The following is a 16664-nucleotide window of genomic DNA, read 5'->3' on the forward strand; positions in this document are numbered from 1 at the left end:
ACCAGGCTAACCTAGCATAGTGCTATGCTGAACGTTTGTGACCCCTTCAAATTCCTATTCTCCGAGGTGATGGTACGAGGAGGTGGGCCCTGTGGGAGGTGGGCCCTGTGGTAGGTGATTGGGTCATAAAGGCTGAGGCCAAGTGAATTTGATTAGTACCCTTATAAAAGAGGCCCAAGGGGGCTCGTTAGCCCTTCTGCCATGTGAAACTATCACAATGAAAAAATGCCATCTAGGAAGGGGGCCCTCAGCAGACACTGAACTTGCTAACTCTGCCAGCCCCTCAGCACAGCTTCTGAACTCTGAGAAATATATTTCTGTTTATAAGCCACTCAACTGAAACAGCAGTTATTACAGCTGATCAAAGGAATTGCTGTTCATCAGATCAGAGACATGCTGATCTTTTTCCCTTCCTTCACACTACCTTTGTCCCTTCAATCTTTTCCTGACGTCTTAAGCCTCTGCTTGTTTGTTTTCTCACAGAAATCTTTACCCATCGATTTTGACAGAATAAAACTCGAATACACCTGCAAATGTTCAGCATCATTTACTTATTAGCCAGAAAATGTTTGCTTATTCTCTATTTTTTCTCTAATTTATTTGTTTTTGGTGTTCTGTGCATGTATCATCTACCTCAAGGCAGTGATGGATATGTTTTTTTGATTTTGCTTTAGGAAAAAAGTTCTGACTTGGCTCTGTGTCAAAAAGATGTCTCACAATTGAACAGAATGTAGAAGCTGACATTTATCTTAAAGCTTCTTGAATATATTCCTGGGGGAATTCAGGAAACTCTCTGTTTCTGGCCTTCTTTCATTGTGCAGTGCCTGTTACTCTGAGGACTACACATTCTACATTTATTTTTAGTGAGATTGTCCTAGATAAATATGTAATTAATACCATTTATGCTGCTTTATACTAGAGAACTTTTTCTAAACTTCATTGTGTTGTTTCAATTGCTTCATTCCTTTATTACTTCATTCTCAACAATTCAATTATTAATAAATTATAAATAAAACAGTACACATTTTAAATATACTTGAAATGTTTTCTGGAGTTTAAAGTTTGTATATTAAAGAAACAAGTTATCTATATGTACTAAGAGCCTTTAAATATTTATCTTATTTGATCCAGTAACTCCATTTTTAAGGTTTTTCAAAGGAAACACAGTAATAAGATACGGTAATTATGTGTTGAATAAAAGCTAATCCTATGTCTTTTTTGTAAGCCCATAAACTAGAAACTATATTCTTGACACAATATTTACTGTGGGAATTTTTAACATGCTGTAATATATTTATATAATGGAATTTTTATATCTACCAGATATCGTCATGTGTTGTTTGATGACAGAAATATATTCCTATTTTTTTCGTAGGGAAACATACTAATTTAAAATAATAGAAATTGTTTTGAGTTAATACTAGATGTGCTACCTAGTACCTATGATTTGTACAAGGTGACATGAATTCACTAGCTGATGGTGTTATAAAAGAAGCTGATACCCAGTATCTGAGTTGATGAATATGATCAATGATATATTTTATTCTTTGTTATTGTGGGAACACCATAGAGCATAGTTAAGCAGATCCACATGGCGTAGCTAACTATACACGCAGGTTACATGGTGTAGCCTGCTGCTCCCTGGTCACAAATCTGTACATCATGCTAATGTACTAAATATTGTAGGCAATTGTAACGCAATGGTAAGCATTTGTGAAGCTAAACACATCTAAACATAGAAAAGGCACAGTCAAGATATGGCATAAAAGATTAAAAATGATATGTTTCTATAGGACATTTACCATGAATGAAGTTTTCAGGACTGGAAGCTTGTCTGGGTGTCACCAAGTGAGCAGTGAGTGCATGTGAAGGCCTGGGACCCTGGAGGCCTTAGAGATACTGTCCATTAGGATAGATGCAATATTTAAAACTATGTTCTATCACTCATAAAAATTAAACCTGGCTTCTGTACCTATTTTACTTTATAAACGTTTAATTTTTTTAACTTTTTGATACTGCATAATAAAATTTCCTTTAACATAGAAACACATTGTACACTGTACACAAATTTCACTTTCTTTACATCCTTGAACTATAAGTACTTTTTTATTTTTTACTTTTTTTAAAAAACTTTTTTAAATAAAACTAAGACACAAACACACAGATCCTGACACAGGGTCAGGATCATCAATATTACGGCCTTGCACCTCCACATCTTGTCCCATTGGAAGGTTTTCAGAGGCAATGACAGGCATGGAGCTGTCACCTCCTGTGATCACAATGCCTTCTTCTAGAATACCTCCTGAAGGATCTGCCTGAGGCTTTTTTTGAGGAGGTGTCACTCTTTTCATAAATATGTCTACAGTGGTTTTCTTGGTTTATTTTTTTTTATCACAGATTTTCTTGTAAGCAGATAAGGCACTATGAGTATTACTCTCTATTAATAAAGACCTTTAAATGTTGAGGTCCATGTTTTCATGCTTTTTAAGGAACTTGTTGAAGTCTGCAAAGCTTTCTGCTAAATTTTTTACTATGAACGTTCTTGGGGGTGGAGAGTTCCTCTTCTTTTTCTTCTCAGTTCCCTTTTATTTTGCCCCTTTAGCTCTGTGTTCCTGCTTCAGTTCCAACAACTCCCCATTAGCCAGTTTCTCAGGAATGACTTCTAGGAGCTCCTCAATATCATCCTCATCTACACCCAGATTATACTTTTTTGCCATCTCAGCTACAGGCTTGTTGGTTTTTGCAAACTTCTATTCCTGCAAAAGTGTTTAAAATTGCATATGGACTTTTTCAGTATCTTCTTCCTAATGCCATTTATATATTGCTTGGCAACATCACCCTATGCCCAAGCAAGATCCTGGATTCAGTCACAGATGGCATAGTCTTTCCAGAGTAGCATCAGTGGCTTCTGAAGGTCTTACTCAGTTGCAGCAGTAGCCTGGGCAAACGTCCTCAGGTAGTCAGACTTAAAAGGTACTATTACTGCATACTATTCCATGGTGTCTATGTGCCACATTTTCTTTATCCAGTCTACCAAGGATGAGTTCATGTCTTTTGTAAGGACATGGATGAAGCTGGAGACAGTCATTCTCTGACACAAGAACAGAAAACCAAACACGTGTATTTACTCATAAGTGGGTGTTGAACAATGAGAACACATAGACACAGGGAGGGGAACATCACACTCTGGGGTCTGTCGGGGGTGGGGGGTGGGGAGAATTAACAGGGGGGTCAGGATTAACAGGGATTAGGGAGGGATAACATTAGAATAAATACCTAATGTAGATGATGTGGTGATAGATGCAGCAAACCACCATGGCACGTGTACACCTATGTAACAAACCTGCATGTTCTGCACATATACCCCAGAACTTAAAATATAATAAAGAAATAAAATTTAAATTTAAAAAAAGACTGAATAAAACCAATAAAAAATAATTTTTTTTATAGCTGCTATTACTCCTTTATCTATTGGTTGGTTGGAAAAGGTGATATTTGGAGGAAAAACTCTCCCTTTGGGATGAAGGACACCCATAAAAAGATGCTGTGCAGCAGCATTATCAACAATAAGCAAAATCTTGGCAGGCATGCTATTCTTCAAACAGTACTTCTCTATTTTGCTCACGTAGCAACTCAGAAGGGCATATTGGGAGAGAAGCTGGGTCATCCATAAATGATCGCTTCTGAAGTACCCAGGCAGTGTGTGCTTGTTGATAATATGTTTGAAAGCCCTAGCATTCTCACTGTGCCAGCTCACAAAGGGTTCCCATTTGCAGCCTGCAGTTCTGCCCCCAAGCGACACTGTTACCCTGTCCTTAAAAAATCCATTAAGTTGGCCTCCTTAGGGATAAAAGTCCTTTAAGGCATTTGTTCCCAGAATAGGGAGTTTTCATCCATATTGAAGACTTGCTCTGGCAAGTAATTTTTCTGCACAGTCAGCTTGTCTGAATGTGGAATCACACAATCTGATTTTCGGAAGTTCCAAAAATTCGTCAGCTGCTGTCACGTCAGCACTTGCATACTCACGACTCACTTTTACGTTATATAATGAATAATTAATCATGAGCTGTTTAAACCACCCAGAGCTAGAGTACGTTCCACATAGTAGTTGAGTCCTGTCTTTTCTTACCACGTTGCAAACAAACTTTCGCTTTGGTTATAGTTATCATGGTGCTGAGAGGGATACGCTTCTGCATCTAGTCTTTAATCCAAATCATTAGAAGTTTCTCTATATCTGATATAGGCCATTCTTGAGGAGTTTTTTTAGTCTTATTGCCTCCAAGAAGCAGATTCTTTCACAGCTTCTTCCACTTTGTTCTTGCTCTTGATCATAGCTATGGCAGAACGGGATATGCATGCTGGGGAGCAATAGCCATCATTGATTTTCCACCATCGTGGCCTTAATCACTATTCATTTGGTCTCCACAACACTCACTCTAAGGAATCTTTACTGGCAGGATTAGCAGAGCCTTTTGTACAGTTAGGGGCTATGGTGAACTAAACAAGAGATTCAGTCAACTGAGATCACACAGTCAAAGGATGCAGGAAACACAAGATGCATGAGGCTTATGCGGGCTTCACACAGCACACTGTCCTAATGTCAACTTCTTGTTTAACAAGTAGGATCACACTCTAAAATAGTGATAAAAAGTAGAGAATAATACATACATAAGTCACTAGCATCGTTGTTTATTGTAGTTATCAGGTATTATATACTGTACATAATTATATGTATCAGACTTTCTTACCACTGCAGCACAGTAGATTAGTTTACAATTTCACTATAAGCACGAGTGATGTGTTAAACTATGACATAATTAGAAAATAGCAATTTTTTGGCTACATTGTAATCTCATGGGAGCAAAATTTGTATGATGTCCTTTGTTGCCCTTAAACATTGTTATGCAGCACTTTACCCTATTTTGTTGTCAGATTTTTTTTAATTATACTTTAAGTTTTGGGGTACATGTGCAGAACATGCAGGTTTGTTACATAGGTATACATGTGCCATGATGATTTGCTGTATCCATCCCCCCATCATCATCATAAGGTATTTCTCTTAATGTTATCCCTCCCCAATCCCCTCATACCCTGCTATCCCTCCCCAGCCCCGCTACTCCCCAACAAGCTTCAGTATTTGATGTTCCCCTCCCTGTGTCTATATGTTCTCATTGTCCAACTTCTACTTATGAGTGAGAACATGCAGTATTTGGTTTTCTGTTCTTGTGTCAGTTTGCTGAGAATGACAGTTTCCAGCTTCATCCATGTCTCTGAAAGGACATTAATACATCCTTTTTTATGGCTGCATAGTATTCATTGGTGTGTATGTGCCACATTTTATTTATCCAGTCTATCATTGATGGGCATTTGGATTGGTTGCAAGTCTTTGCTATTGTAAACTCCTAAAAAATTATCATTTTATAACATAATGAAAAGGTTTAAGAGTAAATATTGTTTATCTGATATTATTCAAGCTATGCAAAATATGCATAGCAGATATAGGCAATAAATATTTCATAGTAGCTACTTATTGATTTTGGTGTTAATATACTGGTTTATTTTTATTATTGTTAATATATAATACAAATATACATTTACAAAATTGGCATCTCTTACTCTGTTACTCAGAAAAAAGTTTTTAATACTGTTATTAAAAATGTAAAAGTGTTTCAATCATTCATGTAAGGTAATCTAGAGTTTAAAATTTCTAACAGCTAGATGATTCATAAATGGCCTTTCCAATGAAAGAAAGAAACAACCATTATGGAAGATTAGAGCATGGGAAAAGGAGATAGAGATTCTTGAAAGGATATCATAAACTAAAAGTCACTGAAAAATAAATAAAAAGCCAAAAGAGTTCTTCAAAATTATGTAATTTCATCTTATTCTTTACATATTTGTAGGCAGGTTTATCTGAACATGTATTGAATAAAAGATGAAATAAAGCAAGTACTCAAAGCTTTGTTTAAAAAAAAAGCCACTCAGAAACAAAGGTGGGAATCTGTTCCACTTAAATCATGAATAGTTATAAATTATCTTTTGTGCCTGTTGCAGCAAGGTATAAAAATAGAGACAATTCAAGATAATATGATTATCTGTACTTGAATAATTAAGAGTAGAGATCAACAAGTAATAAAATCTTCTTGCTCCTCAATCTGAAGTAAACATTGTGCCAGCAGAGCACTTTGTCTTCTATAGTCCTTTTCACATCTCTAGGGCATTCTGGCCCTATGTAATGGGAGGATTGGAGTTGGCACTGAGACTTCTTTGTGTGTAATTGGCTTGTCTTAAAGAATAATCACATCGGAGCCAACTGAAGGCTTTTTGCCTTTAGAGTAATTGTATTCTGCCAGATTTTAACTATACCACACTTACATACAAACTAATCCCATCAGGAAGACTATCAAAATTCCTAAACATTACATTGTTGGTAGATGGTGATAGCAAATATTTGTTACTTATGGAGAGAGGGAATGGTGTGTTGCATTTTTCACCTCGTAGATCAGACTTAGAAAATTTTCACCAAAAATTCATAAGGGAAAATAATAATTTATGCCTGGTAATTTGTGAACTAAATTTACTGAACTTCTTTATATCATGAATACCTATACTACTTCATTTCATCATTTTTGATGTAAAGTATTATTTTCTAACATTAAGCAAAAATGAATGGTGACCTTAGTAGTGCTTTTAAAAACTTTGTCAATTAACTGTAATGGATATGGAAGACAACTTGTTAAATGTACTATTGGAACAAAACTGATAACACTTTCTGAAAAATAATGCACAATAAAATGTGGACTCCGCCTCTGATTTGAAACTTCCCAGAGCATCCCCTTTGCCTGGACCTCTGTGTTTACATCTCAGCTTCCTTATTGAATAACATAGTTATAATTGACAACTCACATTGCCAGATACCAGCATATTCATTCTTTAATCAACTCATGTTCTTGATAAGTACATTACAGCATGTTATAGTGTGTCATAGTCAATTAAGGCTACTAAGAATAACAGAATGCCACAGGCTTATAAACAACAGAAATTCATTTCTCACAGTTCTGGAGACCAAAAGTCCTAAATGAGGGCAGTTCCAGCAAATTCCATATCTGACAAAAGCACTCCCTGGTTCTAGATGGCCTTCCTCCTACTGTGTTCTGATGTGGGGAAGGGAGAGGGATCTTACTGGGCTCCATTTTAAAAGAGCATTAATCCCAATGGTAAAGACTAATCACCTCCCAGAGTCCCTACCTCCTAATACCCTAACATTGTAGATTAGGTTTCAACATACAATTCTGAGTGAACAGAAACATTCAGTTAGGACCATGTGAAGGAGCGAGGGTCATTTTAAGAGATTTTTGTAATAGGCAGAGAGTTTTGTGCCTATTAAAATATAACCACTTATGTAAAAGTTTGAGAGCTGAAAAAATATTTATTGACTCTGAAATAAAAAAGTGAAAAAATTCATAATAAATACTTCATTTAATAGTTGTAAAATATGTCAACTTTGTTAATTTTTAAATTTTATATTTATCAAATTTAATTAATTTCAGGAAGTGTATGGTTTACAGTTTCTAATTTGACAAGAATCCCTTCTTTGGCCAATGGTTTTCAGATAAATCATTGCCAATTTTAAAGTAAATCTGATAATTGTTGGCAAAGGAAAATTAATTTGAAAAATTATTTTAAATATTTTCAAAAGTTTTATACATAAAGTATAAATTTTAATAAATGCTACAGATTGGGGCCTCCAAAACTAAGATATCCTGGGCTTAAGGAAGTTACTGAACTGTTTTTGAAATCTCTATCAAATCAATTCTCATTATACATGAATCTTTCTGAATAACAAATACCAAGAATCTGGGATGTGACTATACAGTATCCTTGTGTGTAGATCTATTGATGATATACTGTTTGTTTTTTTTGTTTTGTTTTGTTTTTTGGTAGGGAAAGGTGTTAATTTGAAATAATAGAAATGGTTTTGAATTAGAATTACCAGAACAAGATTACATGAATTCACTAGCAGATGGTGTTATCAAAGAAGCTTGTACCCCAATGTTTGAGTTGATGAATATGATCAATAAATGTTCATTGCCTTTCCTCAGATCTCACCTCCATAATGTTCATCATGAAGTGTTATGCTGTTAACAAGCTTGCTATTAAAAATGTGCTAAATATGGCACATTTAAATGAATGTGTTTGTATACATGTGGTATACCTGTATGATACCTTTTAAGAAAGAGAATTGCTTGATCAAGGGTTAAATGCATTTGTAATTGTTTTTTAATTTTAAATTTTTTGTTGAGTTTTGAACATTAATACAGCTATATGGTACATAATCTAAAAGAAGAGATGAATGGTAAAAATAAAACTCTACCATTAATCCAGCTCCCTTGGTAGTTACATCTTCATAGAAATCCTTCTAAAGATATGTGATGCTTACACAAGCATGTATGAATATGCAGAATTCCTCTTTTTCAAGTACATTTTTGTTTTCTTGTGCCTATGCCTTTAAGGGGAGCAGAAGACCTGTGCCAAGAAGGCTTAAACAGACACACCAGGCTAAAGTGTAAGCATTCATATCAGGAGTATGCTATTTTTTGCCTTATCACCTCAGCCTCAGCTGTGGTGGATCTTATCAGTAAAAGTGATGTTTCTTTGGTTTTCACTATTGCTTATTGTTTTCCCTGGATAAAAGGATACCAATGAATTATGCATATTCCTCTGTTGCTGGCTGAAAATTCTCAATCCTACCTGCTATTTTTCTCTGCATGCAGCACACACTCTGTAATTACCCTTCACCCGCTTCCTAGAAATGCCCTCACCTCTCTCTTCTGTAGTTCCTGTGACTCAGACATCCTCTTGTTGATTTTCACTCTGGTGTATCTCATACGGTAGTAGCATCCTGGGCAAAGGTTGTATGGATGGTTAGTTTTTCAAACCTTGTACATGCAAAAATTTCTTTACCTTACTTTCCTACCTTGTTTCTCTTAGAAATATGAAATAATTTTTTTGTTGCAGTGCTGCCTTCCAATGTTATTGAAAAACTGGAAGGTATTTCTGATTTCTTATTCCTTGTATGTAACAACGTTAGTTACTTGCCCGCATGGAAGTTTATAAGATCTTCATTTTGTCTCCAGTGTTCTAAAATGTCACAATGATTTGCTAATTTGGTCATTCCACCATACCAGGTACTGGAGAATTTCTTAAATTTAGGACCTTATTTCCTTTAGATCAAGCTTGTCCAACCCATGGCCCACAGACTGCATGTGACACAGGACAGCTTTGTATGTGAACTTTCTTAAAACATTATGAGATGATTTAGCAATTTATTATTGTTATTATACATTACGTCTGGGATACATGTGCAGAACGTGCATGTATTTTTGCAATTCTTTTTTAGCTCATCAGCTATCATTACTGGTAGTGTATTTTATTTAAGGCCCAAGACAATCCTTCTTCAAATGTGGCTCAGGGAAGCCAAAAGATTGAATACCCATGCTTTAGAGCTAGGAAATGGTCAGATGGTATAACATCTAATTACATTCCATTATGTTGTTTGTGATACAAATAATATAATGTATATGGTATATATTAAATGTAATAAAGCATACTATAATATAATTGCATAATTTTTTAACCAAATGGACAAATGAGTATTAGCATGAGTTACCTGTTAGTTAAGGAAATTGCACATTTGTGGCATGGTCTGCAGTAATATTGTCCTCTAAACAATATAAATTCGTGACTTTTAAAATGTGTTTTCAAAATATTTTTGCAGTAAAGTACTAAATTTGAATACTATATATTAATGCCACTCACACACACATAATATATTCTGGTATTGCTTATTGAATAAACTACTTTTAAAGAATATAATTATTGATATATAATGATATCTTTAAAAAAGGAAGGGCAAGTTTACTTTAGTCCAAATGTCAAAGTTTGGTAATACATTCTTTTTACAACAGAAACATTATAGTATTTTCTTAAATATTTTATAGTTTTTTTCCTAACTACAAGTTATATAGCTGTCTTTTTTTTTTTTTTTTAATTTTTTATTGGATTATAGGTTTTGGGGTACATGAGCAGAGCATGCAAGACAGTTGCGTAGGTACACACATGGCAGTGTGCTTTGCTTTTCTTCTCCCCTTCACCCACATTTGGCATTTCTCCCCAGGCTATCCCTCCCCACCTCCCCTCCCACTGGCCCTCCCCTTTTCCCCCCAATAGACCCCAGTGTTTAGTACTCCCCTTTCTGTGTCCATGTGTTCTCATTTTTCATCACCCACCTATGAGTGAGAATATGCGGTGTTTCATTTTCTGTTCTTGTGTCAGTTTGCTGAGGATGATGTTCTCCAGATTCATCCATGTCCCTACAAACGACACGAACTCATCATTTCTGATTGCTGCATAATATTCCATGGTGTATATGTGCCACATTTTTCCAATCCAGTCTATTATCAATGGGCATTTGGGTTGATTCCAGGTCTTTGCTATTGTAAACAGTGCTGAAATGAACATTCGTGTACATGTGTCCTTATAGTAGAACGATTTATAGTCTTTTGGATATATACCCAGTAATGGGATTGCTGGGTCAAATGGAATTTCTATTTCTAAGGCCTTGAGGAATCGCCACACTGTCTTCCACAATGGTTGAACTAATTTACACTCCCACCAACAGTGTAACAGTGTTCCTTTTTCTCCACATCCTCTCCAGCATCTGTTGTCTCCAGATTTTTTAATGATCGCCATTCTAACTGGCGTGAGATGGTATCTCAATGTGGTTTTGATTTGCATCTCTCTGATGACCAGTGACGATGAGCATTTTATCATATGATTGGTGGCCTCATATATGTCTTCTTTCGTAAAGTATCTGTTCATATCCTTTGCCCACTTTTGAATGGGCTTGTTTGTTTTTTTCCTGTAAATCTGCTTGAGTTGTTTGTAAATTCTGGATATCAGCCCTTTGTCAGATGGGTAGACTGCGAAAATTTTTTCCCATTCTGTTGGTTGCCGATCCACTCTAGTGACTGTTTCTTTTCCCGTGCAGAAGCTGTGTAGTTTCATTAGGTCCCATTTGTCTATTTTGGATTTTGTTGCCAATGCTCTTGGTGTTTTATTCATGAAGTCCTTGCCTACTCCTATGTCCTGGATAGTTTTGCCTAGATTTCCTTCTAGGGTTTTTATGGTGCCAGGTCTTATGTTTAAGTCTTTAATCCATCTGGAGTTGATTTTAGTGTAAGGTGTCAGGAAGGGGTCCAGTTTCTGCTTTCTGCACATGGCTAGCCAGTTTTCCCAACACCATTTGTTAAACATGGAATCCTTGCCCCATTGCTTGTTTTTGTCAGGTTTATCAAAGATTGTATAGTTGTATGTATGTTGTGTTGCCTCCGGTGCCTCTGTTTTGTTCCATTGGTCTATATCTCTGTTTTGGTACCAGTACCATGCTGTTTTGATTACTGTAGCCTTGTAGTATAGTTTGAAATCCGGTAGTGTGATGCCCCCCGCTGTGTTCTTTTTGCTTAGAATTGACTTGGCTATGCGGGCTCTCTTTTGGTTCCATATGAAGTTCATGGTGGTTTTTTCCAGTTCTGTGAAGAAAGTCAATGGTAGCTTGATGGGGATAGCGTTGATTCTGTAAATTACTTTGGGCAGTATAGCCATTTTCATGATATTAATTCTTCCTAACCATGAACATGGAATGTTTCTCCATCTGTTTGTGTCCTCTCTGATTTTGTTGAGCAGTGGTTTGTAGTTCTCCTTGAAGAGGTCCCTTACGTTCCTTGTGAGTTGTATTCCCAGGTATTTTATTCTTTTTGTAGCAATTGCGAATGGCAGTTTGCTCTTGATTTGGCTTTCTTTAAGTCTGTTATTGGTGTAGACGAATGCTTGTGATTTTTGCACATTGATTTTATATCCTGAGACTTTGCTGAAGTTGTTTATCAGTCTCAGGAGTTTTTGGGCTGAGGCGATGGGGTCTTCTAGGTATACGATCATGTCGTCTGCAAATAGAGACAATTTGGCTTCCACCTTTACTATTTGAATACCCTTTATTTCTTTTTCTTGCCTGATTGCTCTGGCTAGAACTTCCAGTACTATATTGAATAGGAGTGGTGAGAGAGGGCATCCTTGTCTAGTACCAGATTTCAAAGGGAATGCTTCCAGTTTTTGCCCATTCAGTATGATATTGGCTGTTGGTTTGTCATTAATAGCTTTTATTACTTTGAGATACGTTCCATCGATACCGAGTTTATTGAGGGTTTTTAGCATAAAGGGCTGTTGAATTTTGTCAAATGCCTTCTCTGCGTCAATTGAGATAATCATGTGGTTTTTGTTTTTGGTTCTGTTTATGTGGTGAATTACGTTGATAGACTTGGGTATGTTTAACCAGCCTTGCATCCCTGGGATGAATCCTACTTGATCAAGATGAATAAGTTTTTTGATTTGCTGTTGCAATCGGCTTGCCAATATTTTATTGAAGATTTTTGCATCTATGTTCATCATGGATATTGGCCTGAAGTTTTCTTTTCTCGTTGGTTCTCTGCCGGGTTTTGGTATCAGTATGATGTTGGTCTCCTAAAATGATTTGGGAAGGATTCCCTCTTTTTGGATTGTTTGAAATAGTTTTAGAAGGAATGGTACCAGCTCCTCCTTGTGTGTCTGGTAGAATTCGGCTGTGAACCCATCTGGACCTGGGCTTTTTTTTGTGAGATAGGCTCTTAATTGCTGCCTCAACTTCAGACCTTGTTATTGGTCTATTCATAGTTTCAGCTTCCTCCTGGTTTAGGCTTGGGAGGACACAGGAGTCCAGGAATTTTTCCATTTCTTCCAGGTTTACTAGTTTATGTGCATAGAGTTGTTTGTAATATTCTCTGATGATGGTTTGAATTTCTGTGGAATCTGTGGTGATTTCCCCTTTATCATTTTTTTATTGCATCTATTTGGTTGTTCTCTCTTTTATTTTTAATCAATCTGGCTAGTGGTCTGTCTATTTTGTTGATCTTTTCAAAAAACCAGCTCTTGGATTTATTGATTTTTTGAAGGGTTTTTCGTGTCTCAATCTCCTTCAGCTCAGCTCTGATCTTAGTAATTTCTTGTCTTCTGCTGGGTTTTGAGTTTTTTTGATCTTGCTCCTCTAGCTCTTTCAATTTTGACGAAAGGGTGTCAATTTTGGATCTCTCCATTCTCCTCATATGGGCACTTATTGCTATATACTTTCCTCTAGAGACTGCTTTAAATGTGTCCCAGAGATTCTGACACGTTGTGTCTTCGTTCTCATTGGTTTCGAAGAACTTCTTTATTTCTGCCTTCATTTCGTTGTTTTCCCAGTCAACATTCAAGAGCCAGTTGTTCAGTTTCCATGAAGCTGTGCGGTTCTGGGTCGGTTTCTGAATTCTGAGTTCTAACTTGATTGCACTATGATCTTAGAGGCTGTTTGTTAAGATTTCAGTTTTGCATTTGTTGAGCAGTGCTTTACTTCCAATTATGTCGTCAATTTTAGAGTAGGTGTGATGTGGTGCTGAGAAGAATGTGTATTCTGTGGATTTGGGGTGGAGAGTTCTGTAAATGTCCACCAGGTTTGCTTGCTCCAGGTCTGAGTTCAAGCCCTGTGTATCCTTGTTGATTTTCTGTCTGGCTGATCTGTCTAGTATTGACAGTGGAGTGTTAAAGTCTCCCACTATTATTGTGTGGGAGTCTAAGTCCTTCTGTAAGTCATTAAGAACTTGCCTTATGTATCTGGGTGCTCCTGCATTGGGTCCATATATATTTAGGATCGTTAGCTCTTCTTGTTGTATTGATCCTTTTACCTTTATGTAATGGCCTTCTTTTTCTCTTTTAATCTTTGTTGCTTTAAAGTCTATTTTATCAGAGATGAGAATTGCAACTCCTGCTTTTTTTTGCTTTCCATTAGCTTGGTAAATCTTCCTCCATCCCTTTATTTTGAGCCTTTGTGTATCCTTGCATGTGAGATGGGTTTCCTGGATACAGCACACTGATGGGTTTTGGATTTTTATCCAATTTGCCAGTCTGTGTCTTATGATTGGTGCATTTAGTCCATTTACATTTAGGGTTAATATTGTTATGTGTGAATTTGATACTGCCATTTTGATTCTAAGTGGCTGTTTTGCCTGTTAGTTGTTGTAGATTCTTCATTATGTTGAAGCTCTTTAGCATTCAGTGTGATTTTGGAATGGCTGGTACTGATTAATCCTTTCTATGTGTAGTACCTCTTTTAGGAGCTCTTGTAAAGCAGGCCTGGTGGTGACAAAATCTCTGAGTACTTGCTTGTTCGCAAAGGATTTTATTCTTCCTTCACTTCTGAAGCTCAGTTTGGCTTGATATGAAATTCTGGGTTGAAAGTTCTTTTCTTTAAGAATGTTGAATATTGGCCTCCACTCTCTTCTGGCTTGTAGTGTTTCTGCCGAGAGATCTTCTGTGAGTCTGATGGGCTTCCCTTTGTGGGTGACCCGACCTTTCTCTCTGGCTGCCCTTAGTATTCTCTCCTTTATTTCAACCCTGTTGAATCTGACGATTATGTGCCTTGGGGTTGCTCTTCTTGCGGAATATCTTTGTGGTGTTCTCTGTATTTCCTGCAATTGAGTGTTGGCCTGTCTTGCTAGGTGGGGGAAATTTTCCTGGATGATGTCCTGAAGAGTATTTTCCAGCTGGGATTCATTCTCTTCGTCGCCTTCTGGTACACCTATCAAACGTAGGTTAGGTCTTTTCACATAGTCCCACATTTCTTGGAGACTTTGTTCATTCCTTTTTGCGCTTTTTTCTCTGATCTTGGTTTCTCGTTTAATTTCATTGAGTTGGTCTTTGACTTCAGATATTCTTTCTTCTGCTTGGTCAATTCGGCTATTGAAACTTGCGTTTGCTTCGCGAAGTTCTCGTATTGTGTTTTTCAGCTCCTTTAATTCATTCATATTCCTCTCTAAGGTATCCATTCTTGTTATCATTTCCTCGAATCTTTTTTCAAATCTTTTTTCAAGGTTCTTAGTTTCTTTGCCTTGATTTAATACATGATCTTTTAGCTCACAAAAGTTTCTCATTATCCATCTTCTGAAGTCTAATTCCGTCATTTTGTCACAGTCATTCTCCGTCCAGCTTTGTTCCCTTGCTGGTGAGGAGTTTTGGTCCTTTCTAGGAGGCGATGTGTTCTTGTTTTGGGTGTTTTCCTCCTTTTTGAGCTGGTTTCTTCCCATCTTTGTGGATTTGTCTGCTGGTCGTCTGCGTAGTTGCTGACTTTTCGTTTGGGTCTCTGAGTGGACACCCAGAATGTTGATGATGAAGTATTTCTGTTGCTTGGTTTTCCTTCTACCAGTCTAGCCCCTTCGCTGTACGACTGTTGAGGTTTGCTCCAGACCCTGCTTGTCTGGGGTGCACCTCTAGTAGCCGTGGCACAGCGAGGGATGCTACCAGTTTCTTTTTCTGCTCTCTTCGTCCCAGGATGATGCCTGCCTAATGACAGTCTTTTGGATATAGAGGGGTCAGGGAGCTGCTTGAGGAGACAGTTTGTACTTTATAGGGGTTTAATTGCTGAGCTGTGCACTCTGTTGTTCATTCAGGGCTGTTAGGCTGCTATGTTTGATTCTGCTGCAACACAGCTCATTAAACAACCCTTTTTTTTTCTCAAATGCTCTGTGTTGAGGGGTTCGGGTTTTATTTTTGGATGTCCGATCAGGTGTCCTGCCCAGCTCGAAGGCAGACTAGCCACTGTTTGGCTGCCGAGGCTCCGCCCTGCTCTTGTGTGATTCGCGCTGTTCCTGCCGGCTCTGCTGTGGTCTCCGCCACTCCCTGCGGTGGAGTCTCTTCGTTGTAGCGTGTTGCCTCAGCAACGGCAGGCTGCGTCAGCAGTGGGCGTGTATCTCAGTAGGGACGGGTTGCCTCGGCAATGGCTTGCTGCGTCAGCAGTGGGCGTGTATCTCAGTTGGGGTGCGTTGCCTCGGCAACGGCTGGCTGCCTCAGCAGTGGGCGTGTATATCAGTTGGGGCAGGGTGCCTCCGTAGTGGTGGACGCCCCTCCCCCACAGAGCGTCTCGGACCGTCTGCCTGGGATAGTTTGAAATCGCAGTTTTGTTCGTCCCACTGGGTTTCCCAAACGATCTGTCCCTGCAATCCCCTGGGCTGGGCTACTGTGCAAGTCTCATTCAGTCTCAAGTCCAGCCCTCTCAAGTCTCAGGTTGCCGGTTCAACAAGGCACCCGGAAAGCGCACCCTGTGGGGATTGCTGGGTAGGGCCGGCCGCCGCCGCCCCGGCTGCCGGCTTCGCCAGGCCGACCTACTGCCTGGCGTCCCGTGTCTTTTTATACTTGGGAGTTTCCCCGTTCTGTGGGCAACAAAGATCAGTCTGGAAATGCAGCACTGACTCACTGTTTGCGGATTCAACGTGGGCTCCAATCCTGGGTTGTTCTCTCAGCGCCATCTTGAGTCCCCTCTCATATAGCTGTCTTTTATCTGTGCTTAATAAATGTATAATGTTAAATCAAATAGTAACATCATGTATTTATAATCGTGCATTCTTACATATACTGGGTATATCAATGAAGAATAAATTGTGACATCTTATAACAGATATGACCAACAATAAATGTATAATATTCATTTTGGGTTTTCAACCCTTTATTTTCTCAGATGACCTACCACCCCAGCATAAAAAAGTATT

At 37.9% G+C, this 16664-nt stretch overlaps 1 protein-coding gene across 4 annotated transcripts in view; it reads left to right on the forward strand.

Annotated features, from left to right (window-relative positions):
• Positions 1-16664, forward strand: part of SPOCK3 (SPARC (osteonectin), cwcv and kazal like domains proteoglycan 3) — a 670557-nt gene that overhangs the window by 591705 nt on the left and 62188 nt on the right. The gene's annotated exons all lie outside the window — the stretch shown is intronic.

This window comes from Callithrix jacchus, chromosome 3 (genome assembly GCF_049354715.1).
Source record: "Callithrix jacchus isolate 240 chromosome 3, calJac240_pri, whole genome shotgun sequence".
Lineage (NCBI taxonomy): Eukaryota > Metazoa > Chordata > Mammalia > Primates > Cebidae > Callithrix > Callithrix jacchus.